A 12,832-nucleotide genomic window follows, 5' to 3' on the forward strand; every position below is an offset into this window, starting at 1 on the left:
CTAAAGCTGCTCAGGGATTTCCAACCCCCCTGCTCACCCAGCTCAACCTGAGGGATGGTTCATGAAGTTACCTTAACACCTCAGGGAGCATCTCTTCAAAAACATCTCTCTTCTTCTCACCAACCTAATCTCTATTTTTTTTTTTTTTATACATCTCAGACTGCAGGTTTGTACCTCTACCATCTATTGGAGACAGAGAAATACTGAGGGACTGCAGGTGGCACTCTCGGTTACATAGCAGTGCCTGAAAAGTTTTTATTCTCTGCCTGCATCTGCTGGTAGGGATGCTAAATCCTACTTCTCTGGTCTGTTCTGTGGTATGAACAGGAACAACTGATTAACGTTTACTCGTGCCGTTCCACTCATTATTCTATAGATCTCTATCATAACTCCCCTCAGCCGTCTCTTCTCCAAGATGAAGAGTCCTAACCTCTTTAGTCTTTCTTTTTTTTTTTATTTAAATTTTTTAAATTAATGTTAGCATAACAGTGACAACATATGCATTAGCCTTCAGATAACATCATTTCGCTAGCATCAACAATTAGCACATTCAAGCCAAAGCACTTATAAATAAAACTTCTAACATCAATCGTTTTTCCCCATTTGTCCATTCAGAAAGCGACCTAAGGTGTGAGAGAATGTAAGGCCATGAAGACATTGCTAACAGAATGAAGACCATCACATGTATCGTACATAAATTCCCAAGATGAGACAGATTTCAGCTCTTACCAATCATATTCTGATCCCCTTATAGCATAGCTTGTATAGCTATAGCTTGATCCTATTGTTCGTACCATCTCAGAAAAGGTTCCCATATCCGTACATGACGAGCAACAGTGTCCCTCTGTATGACCAATAATGAACTTGCCACAATCTACTGATTAATGACTCTTTCGTAGGAGGACATTCACATTTCCAGTAGGCTGCCAATACTTGACGGACCCCATACAGTATATGGTTAACTAGAGCGGACTGGTCTCTAGGCCACTCCTCTGGGTAGCTAGATAGGAGGAATATCTCAGATACAAATGGGATGTTCAAATCTGGTAACTCAGAGAGCACCATTGTTACTCATCTCCAAAAAGAAGTAATCTTTGGACATGTCCCCTCCTGATTACACTTTTGCCAGCATTGATTGGATTGATCTCTTTAGCCTTTCTTAATAGGGGAATTGTTCCATTCTCTTTATCACTTTAGTTGCCCTTCTCTGCATCTTTTCTAATTCTGTTATATCTTTTTTGAGATGTGGTGACCAGAACTGCACACAATACTCAAGTTGAGATCGCACCATGGAGCTATACCGAGGCATTATTATATTCTCTGTTTTATTGTCCATTCCTTTCCTAATAATCCCTAGCATTCTGGCTGCTGCTGCTGCACACTGAGCAGAAGATTTCAACGTATTATCAACGATGATGCCTAGATCCTTTTCCTGAGGGGTGACTCCTAGTGTGGAACCTTGCATTATGAGGCTATAATTTGGGATACTCTTCCCTAAGGTCATCACTTTGCACTCATCCACATTAAATTTCATTTTCCATTTGCATGTCCAGTCGCCCAGTTTTGCAATGTCCTCTTGCAATTTCTCACAATCCTCTTGTGATTTAACAACTTTGAATAATTTTGTGTCATCTGCAAATTTGATCTCCTCACTTGTAGTTCCCATTTCCAGGTCATTTACAAAAAGCAGTGGTCCCAGAACAGATCCCCGAGGCACACCACTATTCACCTTTTTCCATTGGGAAACTGTACCATTAGCCCTACTCTCTGTTTTCTATCTTTTAACCAGTGAGCAATCCACATAGGACACTGCCCCCTATCCCATGACTTTTTAATTTCCTAAGAAGTCTCTCATGAGGGACTTTGTTAAATGTTTTCTGGAAATCCAGGCATACTATATCAACTGGCTCATTTATTTTTTGCTCTCAAAAAATGTAGCAAATTTGTGAGGCAAGACTTTCCTTGGTTAAAACTATGCTGGCTTTGGCCTATTAAACTATGCTTATCTATATGTTCAACAATTTTTTTCCTTTATGATAGTTTCTACCATTTTGCCGGCACAGACTTCAGACTCACTGGTCTGTAATTTCCTGCATCACCTCTTGATTCCTTTTTAAAAACTGGTGTTACATTGGCAACTCTTCAGTCTTCCGGTACCATAGATGATGTTATTGATAGTTTACAAATTTTCAATAGCGGGTCCGCAATTTCATTTCTCAGTTTTTTCAGCACTTTGGGATGTATACCATCTGGTCCAAGTGATTTGACTCTTTAGTCCGTCAATTTGCCCTATTACATCTTCTAGGTTCACTGAGTTTTGGTACAGTTCCTTTGAATAATCACCTTTGAATCATCACCTTTGAATCATCACCTTTGAACATCATTTCTTACATCTTCCTCAGTAAATACTGAAGCAAAGAATTCATTTAGTCACTCTGCTATTGGCTTTGTCATCCTTAAGTGCTCCTTTTATCCTCTTGATCATCTAATGGTCCAAATCACTTCCTCGTAGGCTTTTTACCTTGAATGTACCTGATTTTATTTATTTTTTTATTTATTATTTTTATATACCGACATTCGATCTCATTTGAGATATCACACCGGTTTACATTCAGGTACTGTAGGTATTTCTCTATCCTACAGAGGGCTCACAATCTAAGTTTTTGTACCTGAGGCAATGGAGGGTAAAGTGACTTGCCCAAGGTCACAAGGAGCGACAGCAGGACTCGAACCCTGGTCTCCTGGTTCATAGTCCACTGCTCTAACCACTAGGCTATTCCTCCTCCCTCCTGATAAAGTTTTTATTATGAGTTTTTGCTTCCTCGGCAAGCTTCTTTTCAAATTCTCTCTTTGCCTTGCTTATCAATGCTTTGCATCTGATTTGCCAATGTTTATGCTGTTTCCTGTTTTCTTCATTCCGATCCCTTAGCCATTTCTTGAAAGATGTTCTTTTAGATATTATAGCCTCTCTCACCTCACCTTTCAACCATGTCGGTAGTTGTTTAGCCTTCTTTCCACTTTTTCAAGTGCATGGAATACATCTGTTCTGGGCTTCCAAGATGGTAATTTTAAACATCATCCATGCCTGAGCTAAATTCTTAACTTTTGCAGTTTCTCCTAACCATTTTCCTCATTTTATCATAGTCACCTTTCTGAAAGTTTAATGCTGTCATAGTAGATTTCTTTTTTGCACTCCTTCCAGTTATTAAGTCAAATTTAATAATGTTGTGATCACTATTCCAAGTGGCTCCAATTCTGTTACCTCTCACATCAAATCCTATGTTCCGCTAATAGTTTCCCCTCTTGTACCAGCTGCTCCATGAACGGAGAAATTACTTACCTGATAATTTCGTGGACTCAGGACCAATGGGTTATGCTCCCCTGCCAAAAAGATGGAGATGGAGTCAGATTTCAAAGCTGACATCAACCTACATACATTCCTGCAGTGACCTCAGCCCTTCAGTATTCTCTTAAGTCACTGTGGACATACTATTGAAAAAACTTGATTAAAAATATGATTAAAAACGAATAACTGTAACTGTATTCAACCAATCATAAACATTGAACCCCAGTAAGAATACAGATGCCCTGATCTAAGGACTGGATGACGGCTTACATGGAATCTCCACAGGTGATTGGCACTGTTATTGGGCAGCCATGGGCAGGATGCTGAGTCCATCTGTCTACACTAAGAAAAATGAAATTATCAGGTAAGTAATTTCTCCATTTCCTAGCATGTAGCGAGATGACTCAGGGCGAATAGGATGTACAAAAGCTACTCCCGAATGGGGCAGGAGGCTGCCCGTGGTCAGGTTAACACCACCCTTGGAAAGGCTGCGTCCTCTCGGGCTTGTACGTCCAGGCGATAGAACCTGCAGAAGGTGTGCAAGGAGGATCACGTCGCCGTGCACAGATATCAATGGAAGACAGCAGTCTAGCTTCCGCCCATGAGACCGCCTGAGCCCTAGTGGAATGAGCTTTAACATGAGAAGGTAATGGCTTTTCTGCCTCCACACAGACTCCCATGACCACTTTCTTAATCCAGCGAGCTATGGTAGCCCGTGAAGCTGGTTTGCCCTGTTTCTTTCCACTGTGAAGGACAAACAGGCAGTCCCATTTTTCGGACCGGTTCTGAAACTTCCAGATACTGCACCAAAAGTCTACTGACATTCCAATGATGGGGGAGGTGGTATTCTTGTGAAGGACTGGTCTGCAGTAGGAGGCACAGGGGGGTCTCCACCAGTAGACCACAAGTCCGCAGTCCACATGTCCGCATACCACCAACACCTGGACCAATCTGGAGCTACTAGTAGGAATAATCCCCTGTGGTGCTCGATTCTGCGAATGACCCTGCCCAACAGGGGCCATGGAGGGAAGGCATATAGCAGTTCTTCTTCCGGTCAGGTCTGAATGATAGCGTCGATCTCCAGGGACCTCTGATCTCTTCTGTAACTGAAGAATCAGGGAACCTTCGCGCATTGTGAGATGTGGCCAGCAGGTCGATGGACCGGAGATCCCAGCGATCTACTATCAGCTGAAAGGCTTTGGCTGACAACGTCCACTCTCCTGTATTGAGACTCTCCCTGCTTAGAAAGTCTACTCTGTTGTCTTTTCCTGTGATGTGGGAGGCTGAGATCATCTGCAGATCTATTTCTGCCCATTCCATAAGGAGATCTATCTCCTGTGACACTTGCTGACTCTTGGTTCCACCCTGGTGGTTGATGTAGGCTACCGTCGTTGTATTGTCTGACATTACACAGACTGCTTGAACCTGGAGTCTGTGGCTGAATTGTAGACACGTCAATCTGATTGCCCGAGCTTCCAGGCAGTTGATATTCCAGAGGGACTCTTCCTCAGTCCAACATCCCTGGGCTGTCAGTTCCTGACAGTGAGCTCCCCAGCCCCGGATGCTCGCGTCTGCTGTGAGGATTAGCCAGTTTGGAGAGGACAGGGGTACACCCCTTCTCAGATAAGCTTCCTGCAGCCACCACTGGAGCCGAGAGCCTACTCCCATTGGTTAGTAGGGACGAATCGAATAGTCTTGAGACTATGGGTTCCAAAGAGACAGTAGTGAGTGTTGAAGTGGTCGCATGGAGCCCTTGCCCACGGCACTTCTTCCAGGGTTGCTGCCATCAAACTAAGAACTTGGAGATAGCTCCACATTGTCGGGCATATCATGCTCATCAACTGACACACTTGGGACATCAACTTCCTTATCCACGAGGTCGGAAGGAAGACCTTGCCCTGCTTGGTGTTGAACAGGACTTCCAGATATTCCAAGGACTAGGAGGGCTCAAGACTGCTTTTGTCTCGGTTTACGACCTAACCAAGTTCCTGAAGCAAGGAGGTTACCCTGTTGGTAACCCGGAGACTCTCTTCCTCGGACTTGGCCCAGATCAACCAGTCGTCCAAGTATGGGTCACCAGGATTCCATCTTTTCTCAATGCTGCCACTACAACCACCATAATCTTGGAAAATGTTCTGGGGGCAGTAGCTAGGCCAAAGGGCAGTTCCTGGAACTGATAATGGCAACCCAGTACCGCAAAATGTAGGAAACGTTGGTGTTCTTGATGGATTGGAATAGGTAGGTAGGCCTCGGATAGGTCCAGGTAGATTAAGAACTCTCCCGATTGTACGGCCATTATCACGGAGCGTAGGGTTTCCATGCGGAAATGATTCACTGGTAGATGTCGGCTGACGCTCTTGAGGTCCAGGATGGGGTACGATGAAATAGATGGAATAATACCCAGTATTTTCCTGAGGCGCAGGTACTAGGACTATAGCCCTCATCCTGAGGAGCCTTAAAAGAGTAGTCTCCACTGTCTGTTTCTTGTGCTGGAAGGAGACATCATGAATATGTTCCAAGGAGTGCTGTGAAATTTCAGCACATATTCTTCTCATATGACCTCCAGTACCCATTTGTCCAAAAGTGATCTTGACCCACCGCTGGTAGAAGAGGGACTGTCGACCCCCTATCTCCTCATTCCAAGAGTGGGTTGGCAAAATTTCATTGGGGGGGGGGGAGTTCAGGATGAACCTGAACCCTAGCCTGCCCCTCTCTTGGGCTTACAACTATGAAAGGACTGAGACATTCCAAAGGATTGACACCTCTGAAATGTCAAGTTTCTGAAGTGGCAAAAGCATTGGGAGCCTCTGGTTTGACCCCTCATAGGTGAGGGGTGGTGTAACTGCTTTCTCTTATCTTCTAGTAGCCAGGGGACTGGAGCTTCACCCCCTTTACTGGCCAGCTTTTCCAATTCGCTTCTGAAAAGGAGTGATCCTTTAAAGGGCATCTTTGTAAGATTTGCCTTTGGAGGTTGCATCTGCTGACCAATTCCGCAGCCATAGCTGTCTTCTTGCCACCACCATTGAGACCAGTCCTCTGGCCGAATTACAGACCAGGTCCGAGCCCATGTCAGCTAAAAAAGCGCCAGCGGGTTCCATAACCATTCTGGAATTCACCCCTGAGTCATCCACCTCCTGACAGAAGAGTAGGCATGAACAAGCTACCAGGGCACAACAAGAAGCAATCTGTAAGGTCATTGCTACTGCATCAAAGGCCTGTTTAAGGATGAACTCCATCAGTCTATCCTCCACTGGGATAGTTGTTCGCTTAGAGATGGCACAGACTGACGCATCCATTTTAGGGAAATGCAAATGCTCTCTCAGTGCCAGATCCAGTAGGTATAGAGCTTCTAACGCTCATCCCCCTTTAAAACTTGCTTCTGGGGCATCCCATTCCAAGTCAATTAACTCCTGGATGGCTTCCAGTACTGGAAAGTAGCAAAAGGCTTTCAGTAAAAAAATCAAAATGGGATTCTTCTTTGGTTCTTTCACAGAGTCCACCCCAGGAACTCCCAGCATCTTCAGGGTCTGGGAAACCAGGGCCGGCATTTCATCTCTATGGAAAAACCATAACATGATCCGATACGGATCTAAACCAGGGGGAATTTCCCCATCTTCCAAGGAATCTGTATCTTCCCTTTCATCCATGCTGACCGAGTCCCTGCCAGGGATACCCTTGGTGAGGTGAAGCATGCCTCGAGGTCTGCCGATAGAACTGGGAGAGGGAGGGCTTACCGGCTGATGTTCCTTCCAGACAGGGGCAAGTGAGGTAGTAGACTGTGCCTTTACGAAAGCTTGAAGGTCCTGGAAAAATTCCACACACGAGAAGGCAGCCGGGTCCATGCCTAGCCCATGAGGTACTGGGGTAGGTGCCGCTGAATTTCTCTCTTCCAAGGATGACTCAGTCGGGGGTACTCAGATCTGGGGTACTTCCAGTCAAGGCTGTGGCTAGCTCTGAATGGGAAGAGCCAAGCTTAGCAAAGTCCAGGGAGGCCAGCTCTCCCTGGGCTTCCTCACAGTGTTGGAATCCAGGTCAGATTGTGAAGCCCTAATATGACAAGCAGAGCAGAGAGAAAGGCGCTTATGTTTCTTGACTGCCAGAGCCACTGGCGGCGGTAACTGTGTGTTCTGTCGGCTCACGTTTAACATTTTATGTGCAGAAATTTCGGGTGCCTAAGTGGGATGCGGCACACTGTGCGTATCAACGTTCTATGGAGGGCAATACGACACGCACAAAGAAGCACTTAAGATGGCGCCACCGCGGCCTAACATGCGCTGTGCAGACCAAGCCCAAACCACGGCCTAGCTCACCAGAGGGGCCGGTCAACCTGCTCGGAAGCCCACTTCCCCTTACCCCAACAGGATCGGGAACAATGTCTGTACGGCACGCCGAGCAAGGAGGAGACCAGAGGAAGTATTACCAAAACCCCTCCAAATGCCTCTTAATTGGGAGCTAAATCTTCTTCTTCTTCTTTTTTTTTTTTTTATAACTTACCAGGGTTCAGCCTTACCAGCTTAGTACAGAAACAGTCTCCGGCTGCAGGGGTAGAGGGCTTTGGCCGTCACCACCACGCTCGACATCCTGCATCTGCTACTTTTCAGCTGCTTAAGAAGCGAAGTCCACACCGGGAACCAGCTACCGGACCAAGGCACACACCTCTGAGGGATCTCGGAAATCACCTCGGGAATTCTCAACTGGGGAGGGACCTTTAGGTATCACCTCAGGAGAGTGGGGCTCAAATTCTTTTCCAATTTAAATGAGACTTTCTCCTTCCAAAAAGTACTCCCCAGAGAGGTACGTCCACCATCTGCTTGAGACAGAGAATACTGAAAGGCTGACGTCACAGCAGGGGTTTATGTAGGGTGACGTCAGCTTTGAAATCTGACTCCATCTCCATCTGTTGGCAGGGGAGCATAACCCCATTGGTCCCGAGTCCATCTGGCTGCACGCTAGTAAAGCAGTCATTTATTTCATCTAGGAACTTTACTTCTCTAGAATGTCCTGATGTAACATTCACCCAGTCAATACTGGGGTAACTAAAATCACATTACTGTGCTGCTGATTTTGTTAGCTTCTCTAATTTCTTTTAGCATTTCATTGTCTGTTAGTTCATTCTGGCCAGGAGGACAGTAATACACCCCCACTACTATTTTATTTTCTTTTTCACATGGAATTCTATCCATAAAGCTTCAACATTGCATTTTGTTTCCTGCAGAACTTTTATTCTATTTGACTTAAAACGTCCTCTTTAACATATAGTGTCACTCCCTCCACCAATTTGATCCATCCTATCCTTTCAATATAATTTGTACCCTGGTATCACATTGTTCCATTACTTATCCTCCTATCTGGTCTCTGAGATGCCAATTATATCTACCTCTTCAACCAGTGCTATACACTCTCTCCCATCTTATGTTTTAGACTTCTAGCATTTGCAATCAGACATTTCAAAGTAAATTTCTTGTTTGTATTAACATCCTGCTCATCAGTTGACGGGGTTAAAGCAGAGTTGCTTACCTTTAACAGGTATTCTTCGAGGTCAGCAGGATGTATGAAGCCCAGCATGGAAAACTTCTGTCAAAGTTTCCAGAACTTTGACTTGGCATACTGAGCATGTGGAGTCCTCTTCAGTCTTATAACATAGAATTAGATTTAAAATAAGAAAAAAGGAGAAACCCAACTTCACGGGGTGGCAGGTGGGTTTCGTAAGGATTAATATTCTGCTGTCCTCTGAGAACACCTGTTACAGGTAAACAACTCTGCCTTTCTCTGAGGACAAGCAGGATGGTAGTCCTCACACATGGGTAAATCCCTAGCTACAGGCTGCTTCCCAACACAAAAGGGGACCAACAGACATCAACCAGGTACCCACGAGTACATCAACAACGTGCTGTTGGTAACAGAGGGGGAGACAACCTGAACCCAAACAATGGGCTCTAAGCAGGGAGGGTTGGGTTCTACACCTCAAAAAGATTTTGAAGGACAAACTGGCCGAACGTTCTGTCACATCAGCCATCCTTATCCAGACAATAGTGAGAGGCGAATGTGTGGAGAGAACTGCACATCATAGCCTTGCAGATCTCCTCCATGAGAACTGCTCACAAATGAGCCACCGACGTTGCCATGGCTCTGACAGGGTCCATTGAGCTTTGTGCATGTGTAAACGTGCCAAGGGAATGATATGGAGGTTGCAGCCATGTGGCCCAACAACCTGAACATGTGCGGCCCTGACACCTGCTGGCTGCCCAGGATCTCTGTGGCTATGGCCACCACCCTGGTGGCCCATGAACAAGGCAGGAAGGCTTTTGCCTGAGCTGTGTCTAGCAGGGATCCTGTGAAGTCCAATTGAGGTGACGGACTGAGCTGGGACTTCGGATAGTTGATGACGAACCCTAGTGACTCCAACACCCAAATGGTCAAGCTCATGGACCAAATGGCCCCTGCCTGAGATGTGCTCCTGATCAGCCAATCGTCTAGATCAGGGGTCGGGAACCTATGGCTCGCGAGCCAGATGTGGCTCTTTTGATGGCTGAATCTGGCTTGCAGACAAATCTTTAATAAAAAAGTAAAAATCTAACAAAACCCCCCACCCTCCTGACGCCCCCCCAAGACCTCCAAAATTAATTTACTACAAACCCCCCCACTCTCCTGACCCCCCCAAGACCTGCCAAAAGTCCCTGGTGGTCCAGCGGGGGTCCAGGAGCAGTCCGGGAGGGATCTCCTGGACTTGGGCTGTGGCTGCCAGTAGTCAAAATGGCGCCGACGGCCCTTTGCCCTCACTATGTCACTGGGGTCGACCAATGGCGGCGGTAGCCCCTGTGACATAGTAAGGGCAAAGGGCCGTCGGCTGCCAGTAATCAAAATGGATCTTGACATGAGTGTACGCGTCCTTTAGCTCAAGGGAGCTTAGCCAGTCCCATTTTGTAGAAGGGAGGATCAAGGTGCCCAGGGAAACCATCTTGAACTTTTCTTTTTTTAGATATTTGTTCAAGGCCTTTAGGTCTAGGATGGGACTGTGTCCTCCTGTTTTCTTTGGAATCAGAAAATACCTGGGAGTAGAATCCCCAACCTCTCTGTCTTGGTGGAACAGGCTTGATCGCCCTGGCCATTAAGAAGGCAGAGAGCTCCGCAAGCAGTACTTCCTGATGAGCTACCGGGCTCCAAAATGGACACGGAGGGCAATTTGGCGGGATACCCAATAGGTTTAATTGGTACCCTTGACAGACGATGGCCAGAACCCACTGGTCCGAGGTTATACTGTGCTACTGGTTCACGAAGAACATAGTCTCCCTCCAATCTAGTCAAAACCCCATCCCAGGAGTTGACTGAGGTGCTGGCTGGGACTTGGGAGCTCTCTGCTACTGACGGGAGCGAGGGGGCAGAGGATAGTACTTCCTCTGTCCCTGCCTCGCCGACCTCCTGGATGAGGAGGACAGATCTGGAGTTCCTGCAGAGAGCTGCTGGAGGGTCTCATGGTGGACCCACCGTGTCCCTCACCCTATCTCCAAAGAAATTCTCCCCAGCACACGGCATGTCAGCGAGCCGTTCCTGAACCTCTGGAAGGAGAGCCAAGGCCTGCAGCCATGCCATTCTGCGGGCGTCGATTCCCACTGCAGAGGCCCTCGCTGCTGTTTTGAAAACATTGTAGGTCACATGGACGTCGTGTTTTCCGCACTCCAGGCCCTTATACACCAGTGACATGAGGGAGTCCCTGCTGCTGCTGAGGCAGCTGCTCTGCTACTTCCTGCACCTGCTTCCAGAGGTCCTGCGAGTATTGGCTCAGCTAGAGCTGGTAGGAGGCGATGCTGGCAATAAGCATGGCCGCCTGGAACACTTTGCTCCCGAGAGCATCCAATACCCAGTGTCCTTCCCTGGGGGTGCCGAGGAATGGGTCCAAGAGCACTTGGCCCTCTTGAGGGCAGATTTGACAACCAATTGGTGAAGCAGTTGATGCTTATCGAATCCAGTAGCCTTCTGGATGAGTTAGACCCTGTCCGCCTTCCTGTTAACAGGAGGTACTGTGAGGGAGTGTTTCCATACCCTTAGCAGCAGCTCCTTAAGGATATCATGCACTGGGAGCGCCACGATTTCCATAGGAGGCTCCACAAATTAGAGGATCCCCAGCATCTTTTTGGCCTGGCATCCTCCTCAGTCAATAACTGAAATGGAATGGCTTCTGCCATTACCTGCACAAAACCTGCGAAGGATAAGTTTTCCAGTGGGGACCTCCTTTGCTCTTCTGGAGGCGATGGGTCTTAGGGGAGACCCTCCGAGCCCTCAGAGGACAACTCTGCAGTATCTTCCCCCCCCCAGGGGTCATAGGGATCCTCATCCTCACTGTAATCTACAGGGGATGGGGCTCTGGGAGCTCAGCCTTCCTCCAGAAGCTCAGTCATCAACAAAACTGGTGCAGGCCCAGCAAAGCTGGATGTGGGGCAGCAGGCCATGGCATCTATGCTGGCCCAGGCAGAGTTTCCTCCTCGGAAGGGCCGGAAATGACCACCATATTGGTCAGGGGAAACATCGGTGCCCTGCGGGTTATCAATGGCCTCCCAGGAACCGACACCAGCCGGGTTGGTAACACACCAGTGAGCACATTGAGCCATTCCAGCAGCGGTTCCAAAGCAGACAGGACAGTCGTTGGTGCCGTCAGTGCCACAGGACAAATGGCCTGCATTGCCTGCTCTACCCACCAGCTGGACGCACTGCTCCAACTCCTTCTCGAAAGCTGCTGAAGCCAGCACTGACTGGGAGGAAGGAAGAGTGGCCAGATCTTCCTCGGATCCCTGAGGTGGATCAGAGACTGGAACCAGGACCAGTGGAGACCATCACAAACCCACAGCATCGATGGAGGATGGGCGCACGTCGCTTTGGGGTATCATTGCATGAGCTGGCACATCCCCGAGCCTGGCACTGTGCATCAAAGGCAACCGGTGCCGATGCTTCCTTAGCTTCCCTTGGTGCTCGGCCCAGTCTTTCCCCGGTGCCGAGATCAAAGACGAAGAACCTGAACTCCTCGACCCGAAGGAGATCAAGTTTAACCGGTCTTCAGCACCATTGATGGAACAGGCGGTCCCACCGATGTTGATAGCATAGTGTCCATTTGGTGTGGCTCCAAAGTCCATCGGTGCTGACGCCGCTGATGCCAAAGTCAATGGCTCGGACTTCCTTGACCTGAAAAGTTTCTCCATCTTGTGGAATTGAGCTCGACCTTCTTTCGGGGTCATTTGGGTGCACTTGCGGCAACCCTGGATGTCATGTGATGCCCCCAGGCCGAGGATAAATATATCAAGGGGTCCGTGATAGACATGGCCCTCATGCACCGGGGAGGGCCATGATGGAAATGAAAAAAGAGGGACACAAACGACAATGATGGCAGCAGGCTGTGGACCGGCAGGCACCGAGACCCCACTGCCACGAGGGAGGTCGATGCGAAAGAAAAACTTGCCCAAAATGCTGAGAAACCTAGTTGAGCATGCTACAGGA

The 12,832-nt window shown here is 47.7% G+C and overlaps 1 protein-coding gene across 5 annotated transcripts in view; it reads right to left on the reverse strand.

Moving 5' to 3' along the window:
• HDAC5 (histone deacetylase 5) overlaps positions 1-12,832 on the reverse strand; it is a 178,931-nt gene that overhangs the window by 11,620 nt on the left and 154,479 nt on the right. The gene's annotated exons all lie outside the window — the stretch shown is intronic.

The sequence above is a fragment of the Rhinatrema bivittatum genome, chromosome 12 (assembly GCF_901001135.1).
Source record: "Rhinatrema bivittatum chromosome 12, aRhiBiv1.1, whole genome shotgun sequence".
NCBI lineage: Eukaryota > Metazoa > Chordata > Amphibia > Gymnophiona > Rhinatrematidae > Rhinatrema > Rhinatrema bivittatum.